General features: G+C 38.0%; 1 protein-coding gene across 2 annotated transcripts in view; it reads right to left on the bottom strand.

The window, feature by feature from the left end:
* Window positions 1-8,422, bottom strand: part of LOC137267582 (ATP-dependent RNA helicase DDX19A-like) — a 33,401-nt gene extending 24,979 nt beyond the window's left edge. Inside the window, exon 1 of one of the 2 annotated variants that reach the window (XM_067802067.1) lies at window positions 8,344-8,422. The gene's annotated coding sequence lies outside the window, so the exon portion shown is untranslated. Of the gene's footprint in view, window positions 1-1,026; window positions 1,104-8,343 lie in introns of those variants that run through there. The other variant, XM_067802068.1, reaches the window with a different exon arrangement.
* Between the last annotated feature and the right edge of the window lie 1,040 nt (window positions 8,423-9,462).

Consider the following 9,462-nt stretch of genomic DNA (forward strand, 5'->3'; position numbering starts at 1 on the left):
AGATATGAGTTTCGAGTTGTGCTCAGGAAAAGAAGTCAGCAATGTGTTCATGGAACCGAGAAAATAATACATCATAAAAACCTGTAAATAGCAAAAGGTACCACTTTGGGGCCTGCCAAACATATCTACCAAGTTTAACTGACATATTAATTCTGCTCCGGAAACAGAACACACCTCTCACTTTTGAGAGTAAGTCCGAAACATTTCCATGGAAACCGATAAAATAATACATCACAAAAACCTGTAAGTAGCAAAAGGCACCACTTTAGGTTCCGATTGATGTATCTACCAAGTTTTGCAGAAATATATCGAGAGTTTTTTTAGTTCAGCTCTGGAAATGAAGTCCATCCCTCCATTTTGAGATTAAGTATGAAATGCTTTCATGGAAACTGAGAAAATAATAAATCACAAAAACCTGTAAATTGCAAAAGACACCACTTTAGGGTCTGCCACACATATCTACCAAGTAACACTGACAGGTGTTTAGAAGTTTTTGAGTTCTGCTCCAGAAACGAAACACACCTCTCACTTTTGAGACAAAGACTGAATCGTTTCCAAGGAAACCGAGAAACTAAGAAATCACAAAAACCTGTAACTAGCAAAAGGCACCCTTTCAGCTTATGATTGGTATATCTACCAAGTTTTGCTGAAAAATATTCAACAGTTTTTGAGTTCTGCTCCGAAAACGAAGCACATCCCTTCACTTTGAGACTAAGTCCGAAACCAAGATTTGTAGAAAAATATTGAGCAGTTTTTGAGTTCTCCGGAAACAAAGCCCGCTCCAATATTAGACTAACACCAAAATGTTCCATGGAAAAACAAAAAAAAATAAAAATGCCAAAACTCTGTAAATAGCAAAAGGCACAACTGCAGGTTGAGATTATTATATCTATCAAATTTGGTCTAAAAATATTGAACGGTTTCTGAGTTATGTTCCGGAAACAAAATGATTACGGACGGACGGACAGATGAGGTGTCGACCATATTCCCCCGCATTACATGCCAGGGGGATACAAATGGCCATACCTGAGAAAGGGAAAAATATGTTTCCTGCTCAACAGCAGCTAGTGGAGTGAAGAGGAAAACAGGTGGCCAAAGGAAGTAAGGTCAGAGGACACAATAGCCAATAAGGAAACAGGTGACACAAAGGAAGTCTTTGATGTGTCCTATAAATAGCGAAGGGAAATCCCAAAGAATGGGTTGCCTGGCTAATAATAGAGAGGAAGTTAAGAGAAATCCTTGTTCACAAGGTTCCAGGAAGCAGAAGAAAAAGGTGAAGATGTATAGAGGTGGCATTCAATGGCAAGACTAAGACAGCATGGGACAAATGAACACTTAACATACAATGATGTATATGAATCATGTTACTTTTGTGAATGACATGATTTGAAATTTGTACAATATATAAAAGCACTGCTACACTTGCCATAAAAGGTGACTAGGCTTGTCATATGAGGCAACTAATGGGATCGGTTCCCACTTGGGCAGACCAATGCTCATGCTGTTGATCACTGGATGGTTGGGTCCAGAGTTGATTACTACAGACCACCACCTTATAGCAAGAATATTGAGTGTGTGGTGTAAAACTAAACTCACTCACTCACCTACTAACTAGATTTAGCTGTAATTGTGATATTCTACTTGTTTTACTATCCTTTGATGACAGGTTTATACTTCATTTCAATGTCACATGTTCTCATCATGATATGGCTGAAATATTGCCAACGTGACATTAAATCTTAACTAACTCACTCACTTCTGAACATGTTAACAGATATGGAGGATTATGTGTGTGGGTTTTCTGAAATTTTAAGGAGGACCTGGAATTCAAAAGGTATCAACATTATCATCATGCCCTTGATTTTCAGGCTTTGTTCAAATGCAAGGTAATGTCATTTTACTTACATGCAACATGTAGCATTTCACGAAGTTCATATTGAAACTTTTGAGTTAAAGTTGTTTTGCTTTTTTCTTGTTTAACATCACATTCCACAATAATAATGCTATCTGGTAGCTATCTTGACCAGACAATTCATCATGAGCACTGATCGACACAGTTGGGATACAATGACATGAGTCAGTCAAGTCAGCATTATCAACCAATCTCATCTGATGACCAATTCTAACCCTGTTCATTCTCAGGTATCTTCAAGTGGTCTGGTATACCTTTACATGTACTACCTGGCAACTGCTGTCAAATTATTTGTGTATGTAAATTAGGACAGCAAATATTCTTCTCTTGACCCTTCTTACTTCATCTGAACTACGTTGTCTGCATATCCTTGTTGCCAAAAATAAAGCGCAAGAGATGTCATGAGCTATATTTATCTCCTGGGGAATGAATTTTCTTGTTTATCGCGATATGATGGAGTTCTCTCCTTCGGTAAATGTTAATCGGCTCTATTCGTCTAACGGTGAAACACTATCACACTTAAAATAATAATTTTTTCAAAGATGTGTTGATCAAATCATCAATAAATGTCATGTTAATCGGATTTTACAATAAAATAGGCCTCATAAGTTCAGACTTTCATTTCCGATTACTGATATGTCAAGTATCGTGATACGAGGTTACAGGTTACTACAAACTCACAGTGTCTCCTGGTTTACCTGAAATCAAAACAATTGATCAGGGGTTCATAAGTTCTGATGCCTCGGACAAGTTAGTGTTCATTTTGGGCAATCAAATAATGATATCTTACTTGTCTGTGGCCTACTAGATAATTTCTGCTTATGGTTCCAAACCGCGAATAGACTTGGATGTCATTTCATATGGGCTTAAAATGTAGCTATTAAATTTCACAATGATAATAAAGTAGAGTTATCTTTCTTTGTTATTTATCACTTCTCAATTAATAATCCACTAAAAATTAACATCTGGTACCATGTTGATTTATTCTTTCATAATTACAAAATCACAATGATGTCCTAAAAATTGGGGCAAGTAGAAAATTAGTCAAAACAAGGTACTTACTTAAAGCAGTTATGAACCCTGATTGATGACCAGTTTTGACTTGACACTAAACACAAGTTAGGGACAGATGTTGCAAGTATATCTAAGAATAGCTGCAGTCATCACATTTTTACATGAACAAACATGACAGAGGCTGTTCATCTTATCTCCCTTATTACATTGACAAAGCCAACAATGTAAGATGAATAATTAACATGAATATCATGTGTTAGAGGATTTAAATTAACTTTTGACTGAAAACTTTGGGTACTTCACTTTACCAGGCGCAGTTTTCCAAAAGCAACTGGCCAATATGATGCATGAACTTTCACTTGCCAGCTTGAAGAAAAGGCAGACTAATCAGTAGATTGAATTTGCCAGCATTCTCATGTAATTTGGGGGGAAATACAAGTGATCAGCATTCAGTTTTTTCCAAACACTTAAAACAAGCAAAAACTGTAAATATTTTCCTCATGTTACATTGGACTATTTGGAAAAAAAAGGGTTAAGACAGTTAATGGAACAACTATTCCAAATATTTTAATAGGTTAGGTTAACTCTAGGGATTTTGCGAGTTGTTTGACTGGGTGAGCTGTTTGACTGACAAGGGACTGTGAATGGTAGGCTGACCAGGTAGAAGTACAGTCGTGCCCCGTTTATCCAAACACTTGTTTTTTTATTGAAATTGTCCGGGTAAGCAAATTTTCCGATATCTGAACCACGGGCCATATGTACAAACACACATACAAAGAAATGTACAAAGAAATGAACACAGTAGACATCAATCTTTATTGATTACACATAAACAAATATCAGTGCATACATAAAATGTCTCATAAGTGTTTGTGAAGTTATGCTCGCTTGAAGAAATCAGTCATAACTTTTTGCACTGGCTGTGTAGAAAAGCAAGAGGACTTTCGCCGGCCAATTCGTCACTGTCGACATTCACAAGATCATTGGCAGTAACAGTCACAGTTGCAACTTGTGCATAGGATCTCAGTGCATCGCGAAGTTCCGACAAGGCCATGTCTTCTTGTGGGTCTTGATTTGATTGGACAATATCCACATGACGAAAGGGTTTATGCCCCTTTTACACTTTTTTACACGCTCGTGCTTGTGTGGGCCATCGCCTGTTTAATGAGTGACTGAGTGGGCCATCATACGATATTGAATCAGTGGATAACATGAAGGAATAAGAAAATACCATTTTGATTTATATATTTTATTACACTTCAGTATCAGTATTCTTTCCTTAGAAGAGGCCTGCCAACACTGACCCACAACCAATAATGTACGAAATGATATCTCTGTCACTAAGATCCTCTGACTATCAGAAGTATCATCAATTACAAGAAAGTCTTCACCTTCAAATGTCTGGTTCCTTTTTCCTCCTATCGATACCTTTGTGGCATCTTGTGGAGTTTGACTCTGAGGGACTTTCTTTCTTCTTTCTCTGTACAGGCTTGTCTTGACGCTGTGATATAGCTTGAAATTTGTTATATCTCTTGTGGTGATGCAGCTCCATATCCAGTCAGCAGTTTCTTTCGTTTCTCTTCATAAATTTGTGGAATGTTAGTGAGTTCTTCTCGGGCTCGCTTCTTCATAGTACTGGTTATGACATGTGCAGCTGTCCTGCCGAAGTCAGGAGATTGAATATGTTCCTTCCCCTTCCTCAAAAGTGTTCCATCTGCAGTTGTTGTAACTGTTGCATTACAGCCAGCTACAACATGACAAGGCCAACTGCTGGTATTGTTCTTGTTCTTTTGCTTTATGTTATAGCAAAATTCACCTAACAACATGTCATGTCCCTACTGCCTTCCTGGTATGATATCTCCTTTCTATCCACCTAACAACATGTCATGTCCCTACTGCCTTCCTGGTATGATATCTCTTTTCTATCCACCTAACAACATGTCATGTCCCTACTGCCTTCCTGGTATGATATCTCCTTTCTATCCACCTAACAACATGTCATGTCCCTACTGCCTTCCTGGTATGATATCTCTTTTCTATCCACCTAACAACATGTCATGTCCCTACTGCCTTCCTGGTATGATATCTCTTTTCTATCCACCTAACAACATGTCATGTCCCTACTGCCTTCCTGGTATGATATCTCTTTTCTATCCACCTAACAACATGTCATGTCCCTACTGCCTTCCTGGTATGATATCTCCTTTCTATCCACCTAACAACATGTCATGTCCCTACTGCCTTCCTGGTATGATATCTCTTTTCTCGTCCATGTCTGGATAGAAGTGACCATTGCACCTGATTGGAGACATATATAGTATTCCACTTTCCATCTCCAATATCAATGCAGGAAATCACATTATATCTGTGGTTACTCCGAGCTACCCTCAAACAACGGTTGAACAAGATCTTTATTAAACATTAAAACAACAGCAATCTCATTTGTTACTCTCAGTTACTCTCAGCTACCCTCAAACAACTGTTGTACAAATCTTTAAAACAACATACACAATACAGAAGCATCTACAAAACATTAAAACAACAGCAGCAAATGGGATAATGAGGTAACTAATTAATGTTACTAGTTACTCTCTCAGTTACTCCCAGCTACCGTCAATACAGAAGCGTCTACGAGGTAACTCATTAGTGAGTGAGTGAGTTTAGTTTTACGCCACACTCAGCAATATTCCAGCTATATGGTGGCGGTCTGTGAATAATCGAGTCTGGACCAGACAATCCAGTGACCAACAACATGAGCATCGATCTGCTCAACTGGGAACCGATGACATGTGTCAACCAAGTCAGTGAGTCTGACCACTCGATCCCGTTAGTCGCCTCTTACGACAAGCATAGTCGCCTTTTATGGCAAGCATGGGTTGCTGAAGACCTGTTCTACCCCAGGACCTTCACGGGTAACTCATTAGTGACTGAGTGGGCCAACGTTACTCTCATCAGTGACTGAGTGGGCCGTTCAATTTATGATTATGTAATAGGGTAGTGGCCCACTCCAGGAATATACCGACGAAAACAGTTAGCAATTGTCTTTTTGCTCACAGCTGTCCTGGCTTGCTTGATCACCAGGATTAATTAATTATAGTGACCCACAAATTGACACGCCTCAAAATTAACTCAGTGTCACCTTGCTACTCAATGTCACCTTGCCATGCTTCAAAGACTGCTGACTACTTTCATGTTATGGCACGAGAGGCCCTCGGTAATCGCATGTGAAAACATACAGCCATCTGGATATGCGAGACAAAAAATGCACATAATTTAGTGATTTGTATGTGAAAATGACCGTACGCTTACGGAAGCCAGATTTCCAGATAGGTGAGTAATTTTAGAATGTTGTAAATTTGTTTTAAGGAATTTTCATTCGGAAGGCGAGTTTTCTGGATATCTGGGCACGGCTGTACCTAATCTTAATGGTTGTAAAGGGTGTTTACTTAGAATGGGACATGTAAAGATCTGGGATAGAATAGGCCTTCAGTAACCCATGCGACTAACGAGATCAGGTGGTCAGGCTTGCTGACTTGGTTGACACGCCATTGGTTCCCATTTTCACAGATCGATGGCCATGCTGTTGATCACTGGACTGTCTGTCCAGACTCGATTATTTATAGACCACAGCCATATCATTGGAATATTGTCAAGCGCAAACTCAACTGACTCACTCACTGATTAGAAAGGAGATCTGAAAGCTGTGGATGTAGCAAGTGAGGGCAAGTAGATGAGATCAAGTTTGGATTTCCTCAGGTTCAGGTTCTGATTCCCTGTCTTATTCCCGCACAAGTCTCTACAGTCAATCGTTTTTTCCATCATCTTCACAAATTTGGAATAATCTCCCCTTATATGTTAGAGAATCAGACTCACTTAAAAGTTTTAAATCGCATATAAGCTCACATATGTCAAAAGCACCAGGATATTTCTCATTTGGTAAGAGGAAACTCAACGTAATTCAGACCCAGCTAAGATACTCAAAAAGTAGATTAAATGATGATCTTTGCAGAAATGGTCTTACACAGAGCTCTGAATGTAAGTGTAAATTTACCTGTGAAAACCCTCATCATTATTTTATGAAATGTACTTTATATTCTAATATCAGACAACAACTGTTTCACAACATTAACAGAATTTGTAGCAATAGAGTACCAGCAAACCTACAGTTATTATTAAATGGCAGTGCAGATCTTCCGTACCGTGATAATATCGGGATTTTTAAAGAAGTTCAAAAATATATATTAAAATCTAAAAGGTTCAGTGATTGGATATAATGTTACTCATGTAAGGAAATGATGTATTCCCTATAATTATTTGTTTTATATGGCTTATTCTCCTTTTGTATATATCTTTCTATTCCTGTACATAGTTTGTTTCACTTCATGCATGTAAGCATTGTATATAGGAGAGGGTTTCACTAAGTTGGGATAACTTGTACCCAATCCATTCTCTGGAATAAATATGTTTAAAAGAAGAAAAGATTCCCTGAGGTCACTGGGGTTCATTTTTCGTTTAAAATCTAGGTAACGATTTGTTTGCATCAGATGTGTATCAATTCATAGACTTTGCAAGAGCAAGACATTCCATGGTAAGACTTTCGCTGTATCACCCTTAAATTTAAATGATGAGAAAAACTTTCTTTGAGAGGCATTTCTAGTGGCACAGTATGTCTTTCAGTGTGTTCAGATTACCCAATTAACGAAACAAGTTAAAACTCATCCATATCAGATGAGGAATACAATTCAGGTGATATGACTTGACTAGAATAAAAATTTAAGGGGGATATGGAGGGGTGTGTGTGTGTGGGGGGGGGGGAGTCTTTTCAGAACACAATTCTTAGATAATGGGTTGTCTCAAATTAAGTGAATGGATACAAAATGAAAGATTGGTAACAACTGCAGTTTCAAAATGAGAAATCAACTGTCAATTCAATTTCTGTTTTCCTGGTGAAGTTTTTGTCAATAATCATACACAGGAGTGATGTTTCATTCGTTATCGAAACTAATCACTGATCATCATTAATCCTTTACCTATGGCAGATTTTTGCTTTTCTTCGATCAACTTTCATTTTCATTAGCCGTGGATTTTAAGGTAAACACCAGAGATCGTTTAGCATATTTGCCTTAAAAAAAAATTCCAGTGCTTTCATAGATATCCAAGACATGTTTGTTCTGTATTATCTATCATGAGACGTACAATGGGTTTTCCACTGATCAGAATTCAAAGTGGCACCTTTTTATAGTAATTTTAAGTCGACAGGTCTTGGTCATGTCCAAATAGTGAATGTGAAAGATTGAAAGGGAGCTTAATGTGAGTAGCATTACAGCAGTGTCTAAAATCTTCAGTACTTCACGATATTGTCATCATATCCTGGAATCAAACTGGCTATTATCATTTAAAACATAAAGATTACATACTTTCTTTTCACTTGCTTTCCGCACGCCGGGAACGAAAGACTACTTTCCTAATATTTTGTGAAAATGCTGTAAGAAATCTAGATTACATTTATAACTATTTGTGATTTCTTCTCAACAAAATATTCAATCATCTGCCTACAACTTTATAAATGACATCTTCCGTAAATATGATGCACATTCACACTGTAACATGTAATATTATTGTATTTTCGTTTCCAAATGAAAATATGTCGTACGTAAATTCGTCTTGGAAGCGCAACGTGTAAGCTCCTTACAGCGAAAGCACGATCGCGGAGCTCTCAGCCACTACTGCACATTGTGTCACTCCATTTAGTATTTAGCCGTACGCCCCATTACTCATCCGTCTCAAATAAACACATGTCATGGTTGATTGCTCTTACACGCGAACCCTTTGTATCTCTGCAGGTAAATGGAATAACCCATATGAAACTAAATAAAACATTTTCAGCAAGAGTTTATTGATTCTTATAATGTGTATGAATATATTTTTAAAGCATTTCTTCACTACTTAAGATAATGTAAGATAAGATAAATTTATTGTCCCACAAGGTAATTTTGTCTTGCATTAAAAAAGCCAATAGAAAGTGAAAATAACGAACGATTTAAATTTAAAGTGTATATATGTTTAGAGACAGACAGACAGATAGACAGATCTACACAACTGGGCAACGATGACACTGTGTCAACCAAGCAAAATGAGCTTGACCACCCGACCCTATTTGTCGCCTCTTACAAGCATGGGTAACTGAAGATAATTAAGTTGTAACCCGCATCTCACGGGTACACAGTCGGACTGACCTTCAGCGGAAAGCCTGTCGAAACACTTTACGTTTGATGCTTGATCACTTCACAAGAAAACATTCTCTATATTATACATGTCCAGTGAGGTTAGCGAGTTACTAGGTCGAGGCGTCGCCATGATCACTTCACAAGAAAACATTCTCTATATTATACATGTCCAGTGAGGTTAGCGAGTTACTAGGTCGAGGCGTCGCGAACAGCGGTAGTAATGTGACCGCGCACGCACACACACTCACACACATCATGTAATTTGACTTTTGCCGTTATATTCCACTGCGGGTGTCATGCTCAATTAGA

The sequence above is a fragment of the Haliotis asinina genome, chromosome 16 (genome assembly GCF_037392515.1).
Source record: "Haliotis asinina isolate JCU_RB_2024 chromosome 16, JCU_Hal_asi_v2, whole genome shotgun sequence".
Taxonomy (NCBI): domain Eukaryota; kingdom Metazoa; phylum Mollusca; class Gastropoda; order Lepetellida; family Haliotidae; genus Haliotis; species Haliotis asinina.